General features: G+C 48.7%; 1 long non-coding RNA gene and 1 other non-coding gene across 2 annotated transcripts; one reads left to right on the top strand and one right to left on the bottom strand.

The window, feature by feature from the left end:
• Positions 1 to 11,567: 11,567 nt before the first annotated feature.
• Positions 11,568 to 11,641, bottom strand: TRNAR-UCU. Its single transcript has one exon. It is a non-coding gene; the product is annotated as a tRNA-Arg (tRNA).
• Positions 11,642 to 12,051: 410 nt separating this feature from the next.
• Positions 12,052 to 12,932, top strand: LOC120241342. The gene is made up of 2 exons (XR_005530874.1): positions 12,052 to 12,309; positions 12,531 to 12,932. It is a non-coding gene; the product is annotated as an uncharacterized LOC120241342 (long non-coding RNA).
• Positions 12,933 to 24,431: the final 11,499 nt, after the last annotated feature.

The raw sequence follows: 24,431 nt of genomic DNA, 5'->3' as shown, positions 1-24,431 counted from the left end.
CCGTGAGAGAATAAATGTCTGTGGTTTGTAAGCCACCCCATTTGGGGTAATTTGTTACAGCATTTCTAGGAAACTAGTAACACCGGCCGAGTCAACACGTGCCTCCATCCCTGCCCTGAGCTCTTTCTTTCTCCTCAGTGACAAGGACAGAGGTGGATACGCCCTGTGTGGGCCTCCAGCTGGGCTGCGGATCCCACAACAAGGTCTTGGGGTTAATGGCACAACACAGATGACTGGCTCTGAATCCCAACGTGCCACGTGCTGCACGGCCTTGGTTGCTCCCAGAGCCCATCCGTGCCTCAGTTTCCTCGTCTCAGAAATGGGATGCTAGCAGCAGTACCCCTCAGAGACGCTTGGCAAATGCTACGATGCTCTTGGAATGGTTCCCGCATAAGGAAGGGCATGAAAACTCTTCTATTAACTCTGGCTGCCTCCTTAGGGACTCCACCACACACCAACTACGCCCTCCTGATCCTTCTTTGTGCCAGAACTTCCCCCGAGCAGTGAAACGTTCTCAGCCACCCCCTTTCCAACGACGAAACATCACTGCTTCATCACACCCGCCCCTTCAGCACCCACCTCCCTCACCCCCAGACTCCAGTTCGCAAGGGAGAGCTTAACTTTATAAACTCACTGCCTCCACCTCCTCACTCCTCCCCACTGTGAACTCCCAGAACCCTCTGCCTCTCCTGACAAGGCTGCCTGTCACTAAAACCCACAGAACACAGCAGTCCTTCTCAGCAACATTTGCACGGTGCCACATGCACCCTTTTGAGAAGCCTCTCTGGCCCCTCAGCAGCCCCCCGGTTTCCTTCCTCTCTGACGAGCCTCCCTTGCTGGCTTCTGCCTCCTGTAACGACTCCTTGAATGACGGGGTCCTCGGGCTCATTCCGTGAGCCACCGACCATACCTGGAGCATCAATATACTCTCAACAGGTGGGCGACTCCTAGCTTGTATCTCTGGCCCAGCTTTCTCTGAGGAGTGGTGGATGCTCACTGACATGCCTGGCCCCCACATGGCATGTCTCAAATTCAACGCATCCAAAGGGGGAACTCATCCCCCCACCCCTGCCCTTCTGAGAATCGGCGTCTTGTCCGGTACTTCCTATTTCACGAAATGAAATGTCCATTCAGCCCGCTGCTCAAGTCAGAGAGCTGGGCAGCATCCTGGGCCGTTCTCCTTCCCATTCCTCTTACAACCAATTTCCACCAAGTCTTATCCACCCATGCAGCCTCTCTTGGACCCATCCACTACTCTCGGGCTCCACTGCCTTAATAATATAAGCCAGGGCCACGTCGCACATACCTTTGCACTTATGTCTGATCAGACCACCTCTCTGTCCTGCTCCAAATGTCAGCTAGAATAACCTTTCCAAAATATAAATCTGAGCGTGGTAACACCACTTAAAATCTTTCATTGGTTGGTACTGGCTCTTTTTCAATATATTTTTTAACATTTATTTATTTTTTGAGACAGGGAGAGAGAGAGAGACTGAGCAGGGGAGGGGCAGAGGGAGAGGGAGATCCAGAATCTGAAGCAGGCTCCAGGCACCAAGGTGTCAGCACAGAGCCCAACGTGGGGCTTCAACTCGTGAACCATGAGATCATGACCTGAGCTGAAATCAGACACTTAACCGATCGAGCCATCCAGGTGCTCCTGGTATTTGCTCTTAATATAAAATCTTGAAATAAAATCCAGAGGTGAGGGCCAGGGTGGGTGAAAAATTGGTGAAGGCAGTCAAAAGGTATAAAATTCCAGGTATAAAGTAAATAAGTCTTGGGGGTGTAATGTACAACATGGTGAGTATAGTTAATAATTACTGTATTTTATATTTGAAAGTTGCTGAGAGAGTAGCTCTTAAAAGTTCTCATCACAAGAAAATAAAAATCATGAAGTATGAGTGGAGATGAATGTCAACTAGACTCATTGTTTAAAAAAAAGAATCTAAACACTTTAAGAAAGTTTATCAGCCTCACCACAATCTGACTCTCAGCATTAGGTGTCTGCCCCATAGCCCACCAGGCATCTTTTTATTCTCCCCTTCTGCCGTGGGTTAATACCTCTTCTTCCAGGAAGCCCTCCATAACTCTCTAGTTTCCAAGTACTCCATGATATTCTCCGAACTTCCCCTCGCAGAGAACTCACCAGAAGTCTTGTTGGGCTGATACTCTGTGTTTTCCACACTATACAGCAAGCTCTGTCTGCCAAGATCAGTCATGACAGTCTTGTTCCCCTGACGCCCCCACCGGCTTCCCAAACTCCTGACACAGAGCAGGCACTTAATGACGACCAGCTGAGCAAATGAACGAACACTGCTTTTCTGGTGAATGACTCACTACGTCACTCTGGCTGAATCCCCCATGAATCATGGCTGAATGTGTATATGTAAAATGACCATAATTAAGAGTTATTGACTGAATTAAAGGAGAGGAAGCAATTAGAGCCATTTGTCCCCGAATTCTCCCATAGTGTAAGTTAATTTGAAGGAGAGAAATTACAGAATGAAAACTTAGAAACCGGGAGCAGTTTTGCCGTGGGACCTAAGCGCCTCGGAGAAAAACCCTTAATGGACACGGCATTCCAGGCCAGTTAGGCTATAAAAGAAGACCACTCACAGCAGACCAGGAGGGCCCCGGACGCCCAGCTTGGAAATCATGAGGAAATGTGTACTCTAGTTAAGGAAACAGGGGGAGGAAAACAGAGGAGGAGACAAACTAATCCCAGATTTGAGAAACTCCAAAAAAGATATCTCATAGTCTGGGCAAAGTTAGTCTGTCCCCTGTACTTCGCACACCTTGAACCAATACTCTATTTCTTCCCAGTGCTCTTCCAGGTAAACCTGACGTTGCATCTGTTATCTTCCATAGGTGGATCATGGATGAGGCTTCCAGACAACAAATGCACTGAAACGGGTGACATGTGTCTTTGGCCAAAATCAAGTCAGAAAAGAACGCCTATGGGGCACCTGGGTGTCTCAGTCGGTTGAGCGTCCCACTTCGGCTCAGGTCATGATCTCACGGTTCGTGGGTTCGAGCCCCTTGTCAGACTCTGCGCTGACAGCTCAGAGCCTGGAGCTGCTTCAGATTCTGTGTCTCCCTCTCTCTCTGACCCTCCCCTGCTCACTCTGTCTCTCTCTCTCTCTCTCTCAGAAATAAATTTTAAAAAACATTTAAAAAAAAAAGAAAAGAAAAGAACGCCTACAAACGAGGAAAGTAGAGGAGCATCTAAGAAACGGCCCTCTCCTATCAGGGGGTACATGCCGGGGCGAACGTGGACTTTGCAGAGAAGGAAGGCTGGGGAAACCTGGCCGGCGATGTTGCGAGCGCTTTCCAGCAGGTGGAGCCCTGAAACAACTCATGCCAAGCACAGGCGCCTGTGTCCCTCAGTCACGTCTACACTTGAAGAATTAAAATCATCTCCCTTTTGAGATGTATACATTCTGATCACGCTCAGGAGACTGTGGAGTCCGTGTCCTCCGTAGAGCGCGTGCGCGCGCGCGCACACACACACACACACACACACACACGCACAGCAGAATTCCTCTGCTAGGGAATAGAGCGGCAACAACACTATATTATAAAGCAAACGTTAACAAGCCCAACGTACAAATGTGCGCACGGATGTACGCAAATTGTGTCTGTTTCTCTGGGCCAATCCAGCCCCTCTGAAGGAGCTTCTAAAACCGTCTAGTAAATATTCCACCTCCCTCTGCTGTGTTCTCACTCTCTGTTCACGACTAACCCGAAGACGTTCCACACTCTCTTCAAACATCCAACATCCTGGTCCCATCTTCTCCAACAACTTAATTTAAAAGGAGGAGGGCGTGGAACTAGCTCTGCCATCGGGAGGAATCTCTTTTCTTCCCGACGTCTGCACCTGCACAGCGTCCATTTCACCCCGTCTGTGCTGCAGCAGTAACAAAGGAGCACCTGCTCACTTCCCAGAGGTGACCTCCCCTCCACCTTCGCACAGACCTGGCTATGATCTGTGCTTGCCTTCTCCTTCCCCCCTGAATATTCCAACTCTCCTTCTCAACAATTTCCTTCCCTGTGGATTCCAAGGGGCTCAAGTCTCTGTCACAGGCTAAATGGGTGGAGGTCCAGGTAACAGGTTGGCCATGAGCTGATGGCTGTGGAGACTGAGAGACGGCTCTGTGACGCTCCAGAAAGGGTCGTCTTTGGACATCTTAAGGTAAGAAAGCAAAAATGGTTTCCTTCTTTGGCTCCCCCTGCCCTCCAGCTCACCAGCTTCTCAGCCAAACTTCTGGGAGCTGCCTTGACCTTCTGAGCGTCTTCCCCGCTGCCGTCCGCTCCGGTCTGATTTGTGTCCTGACGTTACACAGGCGCTGAGAGAGCTCCAACCACTAGCTTCCACTTAATCTAACGGTTATTTTAGTCTTGGCCACTCTGGACACGTCGGGAGCACGTGGCGCTCCACCAGGTGCCTCTGTGGGCACGTCCTCCCTGGGCTTTGGGGGCGGTGCCGTCCCCGTCCCCGCCCTGCCTCTCCTGAACCACTTCTGTTCCTCCCTCAATGTCGGACTCGTCTTAGCTCGTCCCCGGCCCCTCTCACTCTGCACTTCCCCCAGCTGACCTCATCACACTTTGGACCCCCAAGTCCATCCACATGCAAGTGACTCCCCAGATCAGATCCCCAGGTGAGACCCAACCTCATGCATTCCCGACATCTTGTGGACATCTCAGAAGTGCCTCAAAATGAGAAGCCCAAAGCTGAGCTCAGCATTCTCTACCCCACCCTGGTCATCTTCTCCCCATGTTTCTTATCTTGGTCAATGGGACGAAAGGCAGAAATCATGGAGCCACCCAGGACAACTCCTTCCTCTTTCTATCATTTCCAGTCTGTCACCAAATCCTGCATATTTCTGCTCATGTGTCTCTACAACCCATCATCTCCCTTTGTCTCCACTGTCACCACCACCGCCACCAGGGTCCCCAGGAGAGCTGTGCCAGCCAGCACTCAGCTCCATTCCTCGGCCCACAGGGGTAGTGACTCTCATCTCCCCTGGTCCCTTCCACTCCGTTCTCTGACCTGCAGCCAGAGCGACCTTCCTAAAAGGCAAATCTAATCATCCAATCGTGCAATTCTTTGACTTAAAACCTCCAGTGGTTTCCCTTTGTTTTTCAGAAAAAGACCAAACCTGCTACAGTTTTACTGGCCCTGTGGGGTCAGTCCCCTCTGCCTCTCTCTCCAGCTCTCCGACTCCACATCATGCCACCTTCCTTCCACCTCCCTCCCCCAGGCGAGACCCCTGTTCATCTGTCTGGGAAGCTCCTTCCTTCATTCTCTGCCTCATTGTTTCCTACTGATCTTTCAGACTCAACTCCAGAGTCACTGGTTGGAAGCCTTCTTGCCCCCTGGGAAGAGGTGGCTCCCCTGTCCCCCCATCACAGATGTGTTCTGCCCCAGGGATCACCCCTTCACTCACAGCAACAATTAAAAAAAATTTTTTTATTGTGTTTATTTTAGAGAGAGACGGAGCAGGGGAGAGGGGCAGAGGGAGAGAGACAGAAAGAAAGAAAGAGGAGAGAGAGAGAGAGAATCCCATGCAAGCTTGATACTCAGCTCAGAGCCCAACATGGGGCTTGATCCCATGACCATAGGACATCGACCTCAACCAAAATCAGGACTCAGATGCTCAACTGATTGTGCCACCCAAATGCTCCCAGAGCCACAATGTTGTGTGTGACAGTCTGTCTCTTCTGCTCATCAGGGTATCCCAGCAGTTGGCTCAATGCTTGGCACATAGTAGTTACTAAATAAATATTTTCTGAATGATTAAATGAATTAGTGTGTGTTCCCATCAGGTTTCTAGCCCCTTAACCTGTCTCTGGATTATTCTCCCCTTCATCTGAGTGAATGCTCAGTTCATAAGCTCATTTTTAATATGAATGTATTTCTTGTCTTTTATAACCAGGGTACGCCAGGCATCACTTGAAGTCCAACTAACTATTTTTTGTCCATCACAAGTGCAGATCTAAGAAAGTAGAGCCCAAAATCTGTACTAGGATGGAGCACAAAGCAGCAGACTTTGGGGAAAGGCCAAGCTTGGCCAAAGCCACTGTCAGCGCTGCTCCGGAGCCCTGGATGTAAGCCACCATTCTCCTCTACCGTCAGGAGCACGCTCAGGTACAAATATTTTGAAGACACTGTTCGAAGTTTGTGCATCAGTAGAAAAGAAAGAAAAGTTTATATTCCTTCAAAACACATACGCTTGGTCCCACATTGTGTGCTATTCTGGTCGGTACCATTTCTCTCCTCAAAAGCGGCCTGCAGACATAGCAAAGGAAAGAAAAGATAATGAGGGGCTGTGAGTGATTCCCAGGCGATGCTCCCCGGAGACCAGAGGTGGCTCTTCTGCAGGGAATGCTCCCAGGAAGGGCCCGGGCCAAGAGCCCAGTGGCCACACTCTGGTCCCCTCTCCCCGCACATGGGGAACGGACACACTAGCCTCTTACCTGGCTTTAAAGCCCTGCACTGCTCACTGGAGAGACTTCACAGGCCCATCCCCCGTGCTGGCCAATGACTGCTACAACGGTGGGCCCCTGCAGTGACCACAGGGGAAGACATGCTCTTGGAGGATAACTCTATGTATTTCTACCCCCGACCCTGCAACAATCCACTCTGCCTGGGCATTTCCAAGGGACAGCAACAGGTGGCCCAAGGCCGAGTCCTCCACATCCTCACCACGGTCTCCAGGAAACGAGCCTGGTGGTTGGGAACACCATCCACAAAGAAAGGAAGCTGGTATGTGTTTGTCTCCTAATGGGTATCTAACTATCCCGACACTTATACATTTTCCCTCATTTAATTCTAGGTGTTATTTGGCGCCTCTCTAGATGAGGAAGCCAGGGCTCAAGATGCTAAGTGCATGGTCAGGGTCACACAGACGGTAACTGAGCCAGAACTCAGGTGGGTCATCCTCAGGCGGGCGGGCGCCTCTGCCACTAGGCTCCTCTTCCAGCGCGCCTTGTATCATATCCACTTCCTCCCTCTGTTGTCTCCAGGGGGCCCTCCTCAGAGCTCTCAGAAAAACAGCATTATCATCACAGAAGCAGAGAGATCCAGCTGGTAAGGAGGACACTGAGAAGTTTAAAGACATCCCCTTCCACTGTAATTTATAGAAATCACCAAGGATGTAAACACCAGAATAATGTTTGGGGGAGGACGCTCCATTCGCTATGGCTTTTAAACACAAACAGAATGAACATTTTTGCTAGTGGGTGACAACCATTGTAATGGCAATAAATAAAGGTAATTAGTTCTCAAGCAAAATGTAAGGGATCCAGGCTCATTCAGCTCCCCAAAGCTGATAAATCACTTTGGTAGGTGGATGTTGTTGCACACCCTCCGCTCTGGTGGAGCCGGCACCAGCCGGTAGGAGCCCCAGTGCCACGCCTCCCTGCTTCTGGAAGGCTTTGCGTCCAGCAGACCTGCAGACACACTGCTGTCACCGACCACACTGGTCTCCATCAACAGCTAAAATTAGCCTTGTAACATATAGACCAGACCCCTGCACTCCTCTGCTCAAACCCACTGGTGATGTTCATTAACGCAAAGGAAAGCCTGAACTACAAGCCTTCCATCTGGAAGCGCCCCCGAGGAAGAGTTCTGGAGAGTCTGCTGTAACTTTTGCTAACAACTGGGCACCTCAATTAACTGGAGAGAGAGGGGCACCTGGGGCTCCCATGTCCTGTAAGGGGCAGGCACACCTCACACAATGGAGATTCACCTCCTCTCCTGAGCTTCTTTTGAAACACGTACTGAAAAGCTAGCTGATAGTAGTATCTGGGCCTAGAATCTAAGCTGCTTTTCCATATAAATGCAGAGAGCTTTCTGCACGGTTTAAAGCGTCCTAAAACACCCCTGAATGCAAAATGCTGCAATCTTTTCAAGGACACTCAATGTCTCTTGATCACCAATGTATCAGCAGTGCTCACCAGTTTGGAAAGCCTCAACACTGCCGGTACAGGACATCCCTCACGGCATTGAAGTCGGCCACGAGACGTGCCTGCATTGCTCTGCGCGTGCATTGTAGCTGCTCTATCACATGTGATCCTTCATATGGGTATAGGACTGCCAGTGTGCCTTACGTATAATTTATCACACATTTCTTTCCTTTTATTTTTGTCTTACATTACAAGGACATTACACGGACTTCAAACTGTGGACGGGAAGGTTACACTACCTATGAATTTCATCGCAGGAAAGTAAAGAAGTGAGCAAAGACTGGACTTTCTACACCAGGCAGCACTGGGTGTGACAGGCTGTGACGTGCCCGGTATTCATCTCTGAACCAGCCTCCCTGCTCTCCCTCCGCTCCGGCCACTGATCTTGGTGCTCTCCTCCAAAGCCATCCCGCTGGCGCCCCTAAGGGTCTCCGCTCTGGCTCTCTGTTTGGAATGCCTATTCTCTGGTCTAGGTGACCTCTCTGGTTTCACTCATTCTTCCTTCAAATGGCACCTCCAGCAACAGTCTTCTGCGGTCACCATGCCTCACATCACTCCACCTTCTATCATTGGCTAGGTTCTTCGAGCAGGCACATCTACCTACGATTCTATCACAGTGGAATTTGCCCAGCCCTCCCCGCTCGCTGCTGTGGGAACATGCACTCCATGCGGGAAGCAGGCAGTGTTACTGTGGGTCCTGGTGGATCATGGAAAGTGGCTCACCATGGGAGCCTGATGAGTATTTGTAAAGTGAATGAATTAATTCATGAAGATATTGCCTGTGCTCCTGATCCCTGAAGCTACATTTCTTTCTCTCCCATCTACATAATTTATAGCCAATCTAAGTCGGCATTAATTCTTTAAATATATCCATCAAATGCCTACCATATTTCAGGCACTGAGAATACAATAATAAATAAGACACATCTTGCCCACATAACCTTATAATTAATGACCAGCCTTAGCACCCCTGAAGTATTGGAGCCCTCCAGTGAAGTGACTTTACAAAAACCCACCAATTTCTATTGCATATTCTGAGTATCTTTACAATACAGTCACTATGATATTCATAAATCAGAAATCATCCCTCACATATTCAGAAGAAAGCTATTATCACATATAAAGAAATTTTTACTAAAGTGAAAAATCTTGCCCCTGGTTCTTATGATACCCTTCTTCAAGTTCCCAGGATACCCCTCCCTCAGAGACTGAGGGAGCTGAAGGCTGGGCGATGTGTGAGTAAGTGGAAGCTTCTAGTTCCCTTTAGTAGAAGTAGCAGGGACCTCTACCTACCCGGCTGAGATGAAGCTCCCGGCTAAAGCACAGAGGAAGCAGCTGCCTTCTGAAGGACCCCACCAGCACTAAAGTCCAATCTATCCTCTTTCTTGGGGAGCACAAGTCAACGTCAGCCCCAACTGATGGCTCAGAGCCACACTGAATGTTCTGGACAGGGACTGACCATTCAGACCCTGACCTTTCCCCACTTCGAAGCCAGACATACTTCTTGCATGCCGAGGAGAGACAGAGGGTGAGCCCAGAACTGACACAGCCTATGTATTTGTGCAGAGTCATACCATGGACTTTCTCATTCAGTTTGCCATCTGGAGGACACATAAAATAACCTTGTCATTATAAATAAGCAGTTCAAGTTCAGAGAGGTGTTCTTCAACCAAGGTTTTTGAATTCTAACGTAGGAAATGGAAATGGCTGGCTGAAATCAGGTTCGGGGGCTGTCCACGGGCTTCAGCCCTCACTGGTATCGAGCCTCACCTGAGGGACGGGCTACATGGCACCCTGATCCAACACCTGAACAAACCCCAATCCAGTGCCCACTTGGGCACACATCCCCTCCCCGTTCCCACTCCTAAGCCTTCACCCCCACGACTTCATGAAGCCTTTATTCCTAGAAAACTTCTAGAATTGAGCAAACCTTGGAACAGGCCATAATGCATGTGCACCATTGCCCATGCAACACTGTTCATGCCCGTTGAACAGCAATGGAGGGACAAACTTCCTACTTTTTATGGTGGGCCAGCCACGTTCCAACAGAGAGACGATGGGGCCCAGAATGACATAATATTCTGGACATGGATGAAAAAGCTGACATGCCCCTTTGCCAAACTCTCTCCCCACCTCATCCCCCACACCACAATTTTTCCTCTCAGGCCAGACCTTAGAGCAAAAATATCTAGGAGAGGCAGACCTAACAATAAAGAAAGACTCCAGAAGGGTCTGCCCAGGAAATTCTGGTCCACACCCGGTAGGCATCAAAGCGTGCATCTGTGGTGCTGGTGGGGGATAGTTATTATGTGAGTTGGTGTTTGACCAAAAGAACTCAGAAAGCTAAAGTTTGTGGGCTCTTGCTGTAAGAATCCTAAGTTCCTGTAAAACACCATCCCACTTCAAATGAAATTCGAGAGTTTCAATTTGCTGCAAACGTGCAGGTGTCCTAAAGGCTCCCGCCAGAGTCCTATGAGCCCTATCAGTTCCCGCCCCTTGGCATGGTTTGGTGGCACCCTGTGAGGACTGGCCCCCTCCCCCCGTGCCAGCTTCCTGGAGCCTGAGTGCAGGGCTGTGTCCGCTGGATGCCCGTGCGGAGCCCCATGTGGGAGCAATACTGACTTCCCAGCAGAGGGAGGAGAGGTGTGTGTCTCAGGTTTCCTGGGTTCACCTGGGGTGGAGGTCACCTCCAAGCATGGGCGGTTCGCTCTAGCTAATAGGCTGGAGCCGCAGTATGCCAGGGAGACAAAGCGAGCCCAGCCCAGAATAGAAACCCAAGCTCCCAATCTTGCTGAATGTGGCCGTTAGATGAGGCAGAGCAGGAGAGCAGAAGAGAAAGCGGGACGAGGAGGGGTGAGACGTCCCGATGGAAACGGGGAGTTATGAAAATACCACCTGCATGCCACCCTCAGAGTTTGCCCTGCAAACGGGAAAGGCTACCAACTTTTTCCCCAGGAGCATGAGACCTCGGAGTTTCCCGGACAAGTCCATCTGCCACGGATCATTCGTGTGCTGCTGTGCAGTTCATTCTGCGAAGACAAAGAGCAGTGACCACATCTCACTTTGTAGATGAGAAAGCAAGTGATGAGCTTTAGCATGAAAAGCCCCAGGAATGATCAAGAGGTGAATAAACTGTCCTCTGCTTGACCCCACCTGCCCCCTGACCCTCTCCGGTCAAGGGGACCCTTACCATAGAGGACAGCTGGGCGTTTAGACGTTTCCTCATGGGCATATGGGTCAGCCTGCCTGTTTGAGTTCTCAGAGGAGAAGGAGGGAACCATAGTGATCCCAGAACCCATACCCTGGCACCCGGGTCCCTGTGTGCTGGTGGACTGTCCTAGGAAGCAAAGGATTCAAAGGCTGTGTCAGTCTGTTGAGCAGGGAGGCAGCAGACACCCGAGCCTTTGCTAGACAATGAAAATCCGTAAGGGAGGAACAGAGAAAGCATGAAGAGGGAGGGAAGGGAAAAGGAGAGGAGGTCCAGGATTCCTAAGGAAAGAGGTTTCCTTTCTCTTCCTCGGAGCCTCCAGAGAGAGATAAATGCAATTACCAACCTAGCATGACAGCACACAAAATAAAAGAGGCACCTGCCAGGTGACCATCTCTGCCGGGACTCGAACCCGGAACCTCTGGATTAGAAGTCCAGCGCGCTCGTCCATTGCGCCACAGAGACCTCACCACACACACAGCATCAGCACCAGAACTGAAAAAGCACATACCTTCTGCATCACCAGCCATCTCGGCATCCTGCTCTCTCGAGCGGTGGGGGGGGCAGGGACAGCTGGAAAATCTGGAGTGGAGATCCACCCGCAGGCTCCGTCAAAGCTTTTCCCAATACTGTGGGTCCTGGGTCCTCAGGGGACTGGAGGATCGGGCTGGAGTCATTTTCAGTCCCAGAAGCTCTGATGGGGTAGGATGGAGCTAGAGCCTGGGCTCCTTCCTCTCCATCCCTGAGGGAGGATACAGGAAAGTCTCTCTATTCTCATGCTAATTAGGCACAACACTCACCCAGCCCAGCCAGAAAGCCACGGAGCCGGCTCTACCTCCACCCCTCTCCCTCACTATGGTTTCATCCCACCCTGATAGTCTCAGATAGGGGCTGGGCAAAGCTGGGGGATTCAGGAAAGCCCTCCTTCCCTGAGACAAAGGACCTGCTCCAGTAAAGAAACAGTGTGAAGGTGGCGGCAGCGCCAGGCGGGGAAGCCGGGCTCCAGGGGACTGGTCCAGCTCTCAGCCGTGAGAGCTCACCCGTCAAGCCTGGGGAAGAGATACCCGGAGTCTGATGGGATGTGCCTTCAGCATCTTCACTGGAATTATGGATGAGAAGGAGACGGAAGTGTGGTGAGTGTGTGTGTGTGTGTGTGTGTGTGTGTGTGTGTGTGTGTGTGTGAGAGAGAGAGAGAGAGAGAGAGAGAGAGAGGAGGGAGAACATATAGGGAGGAGGGTAAGAGAGGCAGCTTCCTAATGAAATACAGATGGTCCTCACACAGCCCTCCGTGATCACCTACCTGCTCCCCTCCCCCATCTTCCCTAGCTCCAAATCTGCCTTTCTCTCTTCCCAGGACTGCCTGATTTAAAGAATGAGGGCTTCTCGGCTGCTGGGCTTGTTAGAGGCATCCTAGGAGAATCCGATGGGCCAACTCCATCGCCAGATACAAAGACCTCCATGCCCACCCCAGATCCAGTAAAACAGTTCCTGTTTTTAAAAACCTCCTTGAGAAGATGCAGTTCCTAATCACTGTTGGTTATCGTTTCCACTGAGCTGGTTCTTCCGAATGTCTGATCCAAGCCCTCCCTACCTCAGCTTCAGCTCTTTTTCTCCTGTTTGATTGGCAGACATATTCAGGGGACAGTTGCCCTCTATGCTCCCAATGACAATGCAATGATTTAAAGACTGATCCAGTGTTCACCACCCCACTCCCACTTCAAAGGTTACAATAAAAGCAGAATGCTCCCCTCCTCTTCCCTCTCTGTGTTTGTGTCTGTTTCCAGCACTCTGGACACCACCGACTGACTCTAATCACAGTCCAAGGCCATTCTTTTTTTTTTTTTTTAATTTTTATTTATTTCTAGGAAAGAGAGAGAGACAGCGTGAGCAGGGGAGGGTCAGAGAGAGAGGGAGACACAGACTCTGAAATAGGCTCCAGGCTCTGAGCAGGCAGTCAGCACAGAGCCTGACACGGGGCTCGAACCCACGAACCACGAGATCATGACCTGAGCGAAAGTCGGACATCTAACCGACTAAGCCACCCAGGCGCCCNCCAGGCTCCGAGCTGGCAGTCAGCACAGAGCCCGACGCGGGGCTCGAACCCACGAACCGTGAGATCATGACCTAAGCGAAAGTCGGACGCTTAACTGACTAAGCCACCCAGGCGCCCCCAAGGCCATTCTTTCTAACCTGTGAGGCCAGCTGATGGTCAAGTGAAGGACAATGTGACAACACAACGTTCTTGGGCTGGAATATCTTGAAGGGCCCTTAGAAGTCGAAGACTCCACTTCTAATATCTCACACTCCCCTGGCCCTTCAGTTCACACAGCACCAAGAAGTAGATCTGGGCAAGAATGGGATGAAGGTGAGTCAGTCAGGTCAGGGGGCAAGGAGAAGACTAACACCTGGGGAAGCAGCCACCCCACCCAGGCTTGCCTCCCCCCCCCCCTCCCAGGACCTAGAGACAAGGAACAGGGAGAAGGGAAACTGATGGTGCATATATACTAACCATTAAGCAAAAGAGCAGAGAACAGGTCTTTCTTAATCCACCCTCCCTAGACTACTCCAAGAACCTGACACACAGAACTCAAAGCTGGCCAGCTATCATATTACTTGGGTTGACCAGTAACAAGATGCCAGTCAAAGGGCTAGTTGGGAAGTGCCATGTGCCTGTAGAGGGAAGCTCAACCCCACATACTGCCCAGGAGCCACACGAATGCAAAACGGGTTCTCAGGACACTTCCCACCAGGCTCCACCAAAGTTCCCTTAGACACGGACACACACTCCCAACTCTTCATAAAGATGGTGTACTGTACCCAAGAAATCTATCTGTCCCAAGCTTTGCCCAAAGCTTTGTTGCCTCTGAAGAGATCCTGTGTTCTCCACACCCTGAATGAAGAGTCCCAGCTCCCCAGAGCCTTCCAAGAGCCTCATTCATTGTGTGCAATGTTCTTGTTTGGCGCTGGGGATACGATGGTGAGGGAAAATAACGGCACGGTCCCCGCCTCAATGATCCTGTAGGAAAATTCCAGTGTAAGAACTACTCTGAAAGATGTACAGGAGAAAAGACAAAATCAATCTTATTGTCCACGAAATAAGGTGTTAAGTTTCCAAGTTCACATAAAGATCCAGCTGCAATAGCAAACTGCAGTGGACTTGCCTCAGATCCCTGTGAAAATGAACTTCACAGTCTTCTGTTTCCCCAGCGTAAGTTGGGGGCAATGATAAATGCCATGGATAAAGATTAGCTGAGACCTCAAGGAGCAAGGTGTTGTCCCTTCCTGCCTCTGTTCCATGAGTCACAAGTCTTGACTCTGGTGTCTGAGTTGTCTCCTGCCTCTTAAATAACCTTTTATCTTTCCCTCACCCCCACAGCAGTCTCCCCATTCTAGCAAAAACCCCTTTCCAGGACCCCTTCTCCCCATAATCTCTAACAACAAAATTCTTCTAGACTGTCCGAGGGCTTTTCTCAAATAAGAGATGTCTCTGACTTATCTTGCTTCTGACTTCTTCATCCATAAATCAGATAAGACTTTTTGATAAGTGTGAATAATGTCTCCAAAAGTGGTTTTTAATTTAAAAATGAGAAGGGAAACAATCAAAGAAAGCAGTCATTGTAACGAGGCAGGAAAGGTGAGGTTAGGTCATTGCAGGTGCTTGAAGATAGCACATCTTTTCCTTCTTTTAAACCGGGTCCACCATTTGTGTTTATGCAGACCCTTGAGAAGACGAGTCCATTCCCTTTCCAAAAAATGTTTGGCACTGATTTAATCCTCCAAAGATCCGTGACTCAAACATTACTCATGCCTCTAACTGAATACCACTCTTTGACCCCACAGACAAGTCGATGATGCTCATACATTATTTCATTCATAAAGTGTTGCTGGGATACAATATGATAAATGCCAAAAAAAAAAAAAATCCCCTGTTAGCCCAGGGGATTACTCATTCACATCCACTGTGGGCACATCTTCTAGAAGTGGTTTCCATATACCATCTTCCAGTGCCTCTGCTGTCAACAACCTCACTGTTTAGGCCCCCATATCCCTCTGCTAAGCACCTTCCAGGGAGGCTGAAAAGGAGCTCTGAGAAGTCAGGCCTCTGGAGTCAGGCCCACACTGCAGAACTAACAGATGTTCAGCTCAGACCTCCCTATCTATCCCTGAAAGAAGGGCAGCATAGACATACATCTAAAGCAAAGTCCTGTCGGTTCTTTTCCAGACTTTTCATCCCTGCGGGGTCTTGCCTTGTGCTCATTTGCCTCTTCCTCTCATGCATTTTTCTAACCCATCGTAATGAAGCATTTATGTTCCTAAAGCCTTCTGTATCCTTCCTTCCTCAGCCAAAGAACCTGGCTGAAGATTGCAGATACCCTCCCCATCCGTTTTCCCATTCTCTAAGAGGGAAGAAGTGAAATGATCCAGGTAATTAGTGGGCCTGAGAATCAAGCCAAAGGAGGACAAACAGGGGAAATTCTACCTGAATCATCACGTCCTGGATTCCGAGTCTAGCCCAGCACAAGGGGTTTCTCTCAAGGCTCCCCAAGGGTAGAGCTGGACCCAATCTGTCCTGACAATGGCCTGTACCTCCAAGGACTAGTCAAGGTCACAATGGAGTGCACACAGAGGTCCACTCCCAAGGGAGTCTGACACATGGTGAAGAATCTGGAGATGGAATCCAGGAAACTGTAGAGAATTCTAGAGAGTGTGTTCCAAGGACATAAATTCTCTCTTTGGTCAAGAAGCATGAGCAAGCCAGCAGCATTTAATGAACGAACAGGCAGTGGGCCATCAGGTGCCACCAGCTCTTTCTGGGAATTTGGAGGGAGACGTTCTCTCTGCTTCACCCCAATTTCCCAAAATTGAGTTAATTCTTGGTGCCACCCCTCACTCCTCCTCTTTAGGATCCAGGCTCTCTCTACGCCTGTGGTTCTGACCCTAAGCCACCATCCCTAGTCCTGTCTTCTTACTGTGTCTTCTTGCTGTCCCCTCAATTTCTCCTTCTTCAGGACATGTCACCCTTAGTCACGTCCTGACTTAAACACCTCTCCCGCTCTGTCCATACCTCTGCACGTTCCTGTCCATTTCCTTTCTCCCCACTTCCTGTGTGCACTTGGCACTCTCCAATCTTTCCCCACTGGGTCTACCTTGCCGTTTCTTGTCCGTTTCTTGGCCACACCCCCAATTGTTCTTGTCTGGGGTCCATCTGTTCCAAACACTTCTGTCCACACTCATGGGTCCTGGTCTCCAGCACACTCAGCCCGCTGCTGCTGTCCCTGCCCCCTGCGCCACCAGCCATGACTCTCTCTGTGTCCCAGGCCTCCAAGCTCCCCCACCCTTGCACTCAATCATTGTGCTCTTGTAGCTTGCTCCGAAGTCTTGATACACTCCCTCCTTCACCATCAGACCCTCTCTTCCCTTCCTCTGGATTTCAGTCTCCAGTCCTCTTCATGTCTCCCCCACTGCCCAGATCTCTGCTGCTTCCTGAATCTTCAGTTTACAGCACCTGTTCTTCTGAGTCTCCTTCCACCCTGTCCATACAGCGCCGGATTCCTGTCCACAATGACCTGCTGGTCCTTCCCTCCACCATGATCACCTCCAGAAGTCCAAGGAGTGTCCTGCCCTCCCACACACCTGTGTCTGCTTTCTTCCTTACATGGGACTCTGTGCGCTACTGGCTCTAAAAGTGGGGGGCCTGGATTGGGCCCTGCCAATCCCCCGGCACTGAGTGACCACAGGGGATGGGCTGGCAACCAGGATCCTTAATGTTCAGTTACCACAATGACCCTATAAGGGCAGATATTCTAGGCCAGAGGCCAAAGAGTCAGAAGACAGACCCTTAAGGCATCAATGACTCTGGTAACAGGCCCAGGGGCCGGAGAACATCGGTTATGCCCACTGTTAGGAGTAAAGGGCTCTCTTTGTCTCTGGCCTGCCTCAGGCCCACTCCCCATTCAGCCTGGAAGGAGCCTTGAGGTGAACATCATAAACAGACTCTTCAGTAGCAAGAGAACAAAGGTGTTCAATCTTCCACCAGGCATCAGTTTACCCGAAACGTGTGGCCGTGAACATTTCAATCTCAGGGACTAAACCTGCCCTTGCACAGGGGCTTCTGTCTGACGAATCAGATGGGCGTCTGCAGTTTGTTCTCACCCAGCAGCCAGTCACTGCCCACGTGGCATGCAGGACTGGCCCTTCTCAGGACTGCCCTGACACCAAAGACGAGGTGCAGGACAAGCATTTTGCTCTGAGTAACCCAGTCAATTGCCCTTAGGCTCCTCTAAAAGGAAATAGGTGGATTTCTATGGTTCTCCCTCCTACTGTCTGTTGAGAGTCTAAGAAACAGTATTAGCAGGAGGTACAATGATGATAAATTTTTTAAAATTATTTATCTCATTTTATCATCAGAACTCTCCCAGGTTGTGGAAAGAGTGGTGACTGTTATCTTCCTTTTACAAAAGAAAAACCTTGATCAAGGGCAGTCAATGGCTTGCTTGCCCAGAGCCATCAGCTGGGAAGTAGTGGGCTGGGCTGTGTCCCAGGCAGGCTGGTGTCCACAGACCCTGCCCACTGAGGCAGGGCTCCCCATGACACTGGTCTGAGACCTTCCACACCGGTCTCCTCCCTGCCCTTACGATGTGGGGAGAGGGTACCCCAGGGACAGGACAGGACAGGATGGTAGATGGGTGTGGGAAGGGGCTGCAGGTTTATACGGAGGGCTGCACCTAGTGAGGGTGACGGAGCTCCCCATTCGGTGGTCTCCCCCAAGTGGCTCATTCTCCCTTCAGTCACTAAAGGTCAAAGCAGAGAAAACCAATGTCCAGATAAACAAGATGCTTTGCTCAAGGCTGTCCAGCCAGTCATTCACAGTGCTGCAGCTAGCCCCAGGCTTGCTGACCTCTGCTTCAGGGCTGTTTATGCCACCATGGGGTCACCCCAGCGGGGTCTCTATGCAGAGCATGGGGAAGGGGACGGTGTGCTAGCCTTCTGTCGTCACTGGAAATGAGAAGATCTGAAGGACCAAGGAGCCTCGTCCTGAAATCACCGAATGCTCAAAATGGAAAAAAACTTTTAAATAATTAAGTTTCATTTTTAACCTTACACATTAGCTGAATTTTTGCTGTACGATCTTATTACTTTTATAAATTAAAAAAAAAGCTAGTTTGAAGATTAAATTGATAATGCTAAGTGGGTGAATGTTTGCTCTTTATTTTGTGTATTTCTGTAGTCTATAATTTTTGTCAACCCTCTCCATCTGTAATTACATAGATTGGTAAACTCATGCCCATAGAAATTAAATTACTTATCCAATATTACAAAAATAGACTAACTGCTGCGGCCCAATTGGAAAAACACAGACTTTAAAGTCAGGATCGAGCAAGGTTTAAATCCCAGTGTCACAACTTACTGTGTGGTGGTGAGCACCTAAATGAACCTCTCTGAGACTCTCTGAGACTCAGACTGCCTGTTTATTTCAAAATTTGCACAGGTAATAATGTCTGCCTGCGGAGACCATTACAAGGAATAAAGGAGACAAAGGAGGCGAGAACCCCTGGCAGCCTGATGCCTGCAGTCTCTGTTTTTCCAGAGACCAGGCTGTAGGCTCACGCTCTTCTCCCTTCCTCAGGCGATTTCAGCCTCACTTCTGCTGAAACGGTCTAGCTCAGGTCACTAACCACTTCCTAATCATCAGGTTCAAGAGCGTCACTTCACCTTCCTGCAGCGTTTCATGCCAAACACGTCTGTGTTCTTGAGAATATTCACTCCCCTGCTTTCCAAGGCACACAGGGCTCTCTTCCTATATGCTGGTTCCTCCTTCTCCGTCCCCTCACCGGGCCCTCCTCCTCCCTCTTAAATACCAGTGTCCCGAAGAGCAGAGGTTATCAGACCGCTGGTCCAAATGCCAGCAACATTTTTATATCATTAAATAGAAATAGTAGCATAAGGCAGGGCAGGATAGGACAGAACAGAGCAAGAAAGAAGACATCGGAGTGTATCTGCCTCTAATAAGACCACGTATTCTTGCCTGAAATGTTCGTCCTAGTTACAGGTACAGGTATTTGTTCTAAGTCATAAGAAAATACGGGGCGCCTGGGTGGCTTAGTCGGTTGGGCGTCCGACTTTCGCTTAGGTCATGATCTCGCGGTTCGTGGGTTCGAGCCCCGCGTCGGGCTCTGTGCTGACTGCCGGCTCAGAGCCTGGAGCCTGTTTCAGCCTGTGACTCCCTCTCTCTCTGACCCTCCCCTGCTCACGCTGTCTCTCTCTCTCTTTCCTAGAAATAAATAAAACATTAAAAAAAATTAAAAAAAAAAAGAAAATAAATTAATTGATTTCTTCATGGGTTGGGACCAAAAACACTGCCCGAAAAAGTATGCATGGCCTCTCTTCTCTTCTACTTTCTCCTCAAATTATCTGCAAAAGCACTGACTATGTGGTGACAGTGCCCATATTTGCACCTTACAGCCAGACTGGAATGTTCTGCTGCCTTGACATAATATTCCCTACCTAACTCACGGGCATTTCGATGGTAAAACGTACAAATCTGAACTTACATCTCCTCATAAATCCTCTGTTCTTCGTGACCTCCTAATTTACTTAACGGTAGCACCATCCACCTACTCGTTTATTAATTAATGTATTCTGTAAATCCACGGACATGTGCTACATGCCAAGACCTTGGGACCTATATATGCTAGGCCCTGGGAACACAAAGATACTGAAGACTTCACATCTGTTCTCAGTACAGACACAGTCAGAGATGGAAAACAAACAGAATCACAAAACAAAGTTGCCCAACAGTGGAGACATGTCAAGCATGCTACAGAAATAGAGAATGTGGGTCCGAGCATCTAAGGAGGTTTGCCAGAGCCACGGACATAAGCTGTACAAAGTCAGAACAGTTGCTCACCTGAGCGAAAGAGAGCTGGTCAGGGAGTGTGTGCATGCACTTGCATATGTGTGCGCGTGTGTGCATGCATGTGTGTCGGGGAAAGGGAGGAAGAAAGGCGCTCTAGGAAGAGAGGATGGTATGATAAAGCTACAGCTCGCCCCTCATTCCTGAATGAGAAACTACAAGAAATGAAGAGTCACTGAAGCCCGGAGTCCCAGGCAGGGGGTGACAGCCTGTGGCTGGAAGACCAGATTGGAGAAACCTTCATATGTCATGTTAAAGGACTTCAATTATAATCCTGCAAGAGCTGCAGAGGCCGTGAAGGGTTTTACGTAAGGGAGAACTGTGATTTGATGTGCATTTCAGATAGATCACCCCGGATGCCGTGTGGTAGATAATTCGAGAGGGTCCAGCGAGCAGGCTTCAGGCTCTCGTCAAGGTAAGTTATCACAGAGGTCTGCGCCCCAGCGATAGAACTGGCTACACACAGTAAATTGAAGGGAGGAGATGGATTTGATAGAAAACAGGATGGGGGACACAGGGCTGGGCATCCAGGGCGCGGTCCACCATGACGCCGTCCCTCAACTGCACACTCAGGACTTCAGCAGTGGCTGTGATGGGTCTGTCCCGTCTCTGCAGCCCGGAGATCCACCCCCACCTCACTCCCACCCCCTCCCCCACCCCCGTCTCCTTTGCTGCTGCTCCTAGCTCAGTGCGGACAGTGCCTCCTTCAAAGGCAGGGTTATTTGAATATTTTATTTTTTATTTTTTTCATATTTATTTAGAGAGAGAGAGAGAGAGAGCAAGCAGGAGAGGAGGAGAAAGAGACAGACAGACATTAAGAATCTGAAGCAGGCTCCAGGTTCCCAGCTGTCAGCACAGAGTCGGACACATGGCTAGAATCCACAAACTGTGCAACCATGACCTGGGCCACCCAGGCTCCCCTGTTTGAGTCTTTTAATAACCCCTCACTTGTCTGTCTGCAAGTGGACCTTCTCCTTCCACCCATCTGCCACATGGCCGACAGAGCAATGGTGATTTTTCTGGAAGGAAAAACCCCTTGATGATTCTCTGGAGCCCTGAGAAGTCCCTGAAGGCCATCTACAGATCTGACTCCTGCCCCGTCCCAACCTCACTTATGATCATGCCCCACCCACCTCCGGCCTCATGTTGCACAATGCCAAAATACTTACAATTCCGTAAAATTAAAAACCCCAAAACCCAACACTGTTCTGGATCCACACTGACGTGCCCTGGAAAGGACTGTTTCCTCTTTCTGAAATGCCCTTCCCTTCTCCCCACTCTCACATCTGCCTGGGGAACCGTCCACCCCCTCCTTGAAGACTGAGCACCCACTTCCTTTCCTGTAATGTCTTCCTGATGTCCAGCACCACCCTAGCCGATTGGAGCGCACCCACCTTGACACCGTTCCCGCCCCTGCCCACGTGGCTCCTGGAGCACGGAGCACCCAGGGCTGTGTCCTGTTGGGCGGTGAGGACCTTGAGCCCCTTCTACCTTGTCAGTCTGAGCAGTGTCTAGCACATAGTAGCTGCTCAATATGTTTGCCAGCGAAAAAATAAACAACTGATAGAACAGGTCTCTGTCCTCCTGACCCAGAGACTGTTCCAGAATACCACATTTCTTTATTTTCATAATGGGAAAATTAGAAGGGAACTCTTAAAAGGAGACCTGGGGACTTGAGACTGTTTCTGCTGCTCTACCTCGAAGTGGTGTTGAAACAGTGCACTTTCTGCAGGGCTCCAGTGTCTACATGCAGTCTACCGAATATTCCCTGGGAGATGGGTCCCAGAAGCTTAACCTCAATGCAGGTTAAGTAAAACTAATCTTCCTCCGTCCCAATGCACTACACCCCATGAAGACGGTCTTTATGCCGCAATTTCTTTCCGTGGTTCAGTGCTTTCCAGATCAATCACTCAAACCCCCAAACTGAGAGCAGGTCTTGCGTTTCCCCTTTCTTGTTCCCCACAACCAACACCGACCACGGCACCTCCGTTCTGTCCCCGGAGCCACCAACCCAGCTCAGAGCTGCTTGATTTCATTCCTGGGTTTCCATAAACATCTTTTCACAGATTTCCTTAGAATAATCTTTCAAAATAAACTGTTTAAGTCTTGTTGACTTCAGCCATCTCTACATCCCACGTGGGGCTCGAACTCATGGCCCTGAGATCAAGAGTTGCTTGCACACTCTTCTAAGCCAGCTGGCTGCCCCTAAAATCGTTGTTTAATCGCTCACCACAAAAGCACATGATCACTGTAAAAAAGTTAACTCTATCATGTAAATAATTATAGTCTGCTCCCCACCCCCACCCCTTATGCCTTGAACCTCACTCCCACTGCAGAAATCATAATTTTTCAAGCTGGATATGTATCTGAATGATAGGAGCACTCACCAAGTGCTGACCATGTGGCAGGCTCTATTCAAAGCACTTCAAATAGATTAATTAATTTACACCTCACATTATACAACCCTAAGGGATACATACTATTATTATCATCTCTACTGTCCACACATGGAAAATAAAATACTGAGAGCTTAAGCACCTTGTCCAAAGTCACATAGCCTAGGTAGCAATTCATATCCTTAAACACACATTTACGCGTAGATGAAATATAACATAGGCACATATGCTGTTTGAGGCTTCTTTCCTGTTACACAAATGGGGTGAAAGCATGCGTATTTTCTTTGTATTTTCCCCTAACAATACATCTTGGTTATCTCTCCATGTTGGTATACATAAATGTACCTCATTCTTTTTAACTGCTATGTGTTATTACAGAGTCCAGGTATAGTATAATTTATTTAACCAATTCACTATTGATGGGTACTTACGATGTTTACCATTTTTCACTACTGGAAACAATGACATGATTCACATCCAGGCACATAAATTACGGTGCTCATGTGTGACTACACACACAGCACAGATCTGTGGAAACAACACCACCGGTATTTTAATTTTTAATTTTGATACATTTTGCCAAAACATCTCCAAGACAACTGTACCAATTTACATTGTCACTAACAATAAATGAATTTTCCTATTTCCCCGAACACTTGCCAACACTGGATAGGATCCATCATTTTAATTTTTAACAATCTGATGGGCCTTTGACACTTTCTAACAATCTCAGGTCTCTCTGTTGCTTTAACTTGTATTTCTCCAAATCCAAATGCAGCTGACCATGTGCTCAGACGTCTACTGGATAACTCTATTTCTTCTGAAAATTCCTACTCGTATCCTTTGTCAATTTTCTATAGGATTGTTTGCCTTTCCATGCATATTGATTAGACATTTTGCATGTTACCCATGTAATAGTTTGCTATGTGTGTTGTGAATAAAATGTTCCCAGCTGTAATTTACTTTTAAATTTTGTCAATGGTATCTACAATCATCTCATGTTTTTAGGAAAGTCTAAGCAGTAAAACTTGTCAGTCCTTTTTTTTAAGGATTCTGGGTTTTTTATCTGGCTGTGGAATGTCTTTGCCACTTTGAATTAAACTCATTTTTCTAGTGTTTAACAATGTCTTTTGGTTTGCACTGTTTATAAAATTTAGTACTTCCGTCCAGGAGAAATTTATCTTTGTATACGGTGTGAGGAAGGGCCCAACCTATCCCATCCCAACTTACAAATAGATAACTGATTATCCTAAAGTTATTAAAATAGTCCAGCCTTAGTCATTGATTAGAAGTGTAGTATATGATGTACTGAATCATCTTCATAGACTAAATTCATACACTAAATTCCCACATTAGTTTTTGACCATGCTCTCTCTCCTATGCTGTCAAACTGTATATTCCTGGGCAATACTTCAATGTTTTCATTGCTATATTTTAAAGTAACTTAGGAGAGCTAGAAAACCCTCTCCCCAACCTCCTCAACTTCCCGAACACTATGTGTTAAAAAAAAAAAAAAAAAAGTGGCTATTCTTGGTTTTCTTTTCTTTTCTTTTAGTTTTTTTAATGTTTGTTTACTTTTTAGAGACAGCGTGAGTGGGGTTAGGGCAGAGAGAGAGAGGGAGACACAGAATCCAAAGCAGACTCCAGGCTCTGAGCTGTCAGCACAGAGCCCGATGCAGGGCTCGAATCCACGAACTGGGAGATCATGACCTGAGCTGAAATCGGACGCTTAACCTACTGAGCCCCTCAGGCGCCCCTCTCGATTTTCTTTTCTTAGGGAATGTTAGGATCAACTGGTCCAGCTCCATAAAAATAAAATTTTGGGATTTAGCATGGGATTGCACTGAATTTACAGAGTAAGAGGGAGAAAGAATTAACCCCTTTGTTGTTCTGAATCTGAGGATTAATCTCTAAATACCAATTCCATCATGTAACATCCTGCTAC

Source organism: Hyaena hyaena, unplaced genomic scaffold (genome assembly GCF_003009895.1).
Source record: "Hyaena hyaena isolate Hyena2069 unplaced genomic scaffold, ASM300989v1 scaffold_281, whole genome shotgun sequence".
NCBI classification, from domain to species: domain Eukaryota; kingdom Metazoa; phylum Chordata; class Mammalia; order Carnivora; family Hyaenidae; genus Hyaena; species Hyaena hyaena.
This window is presented reverse-complemented; position numbering and strand designations above follow the sequence as displayed.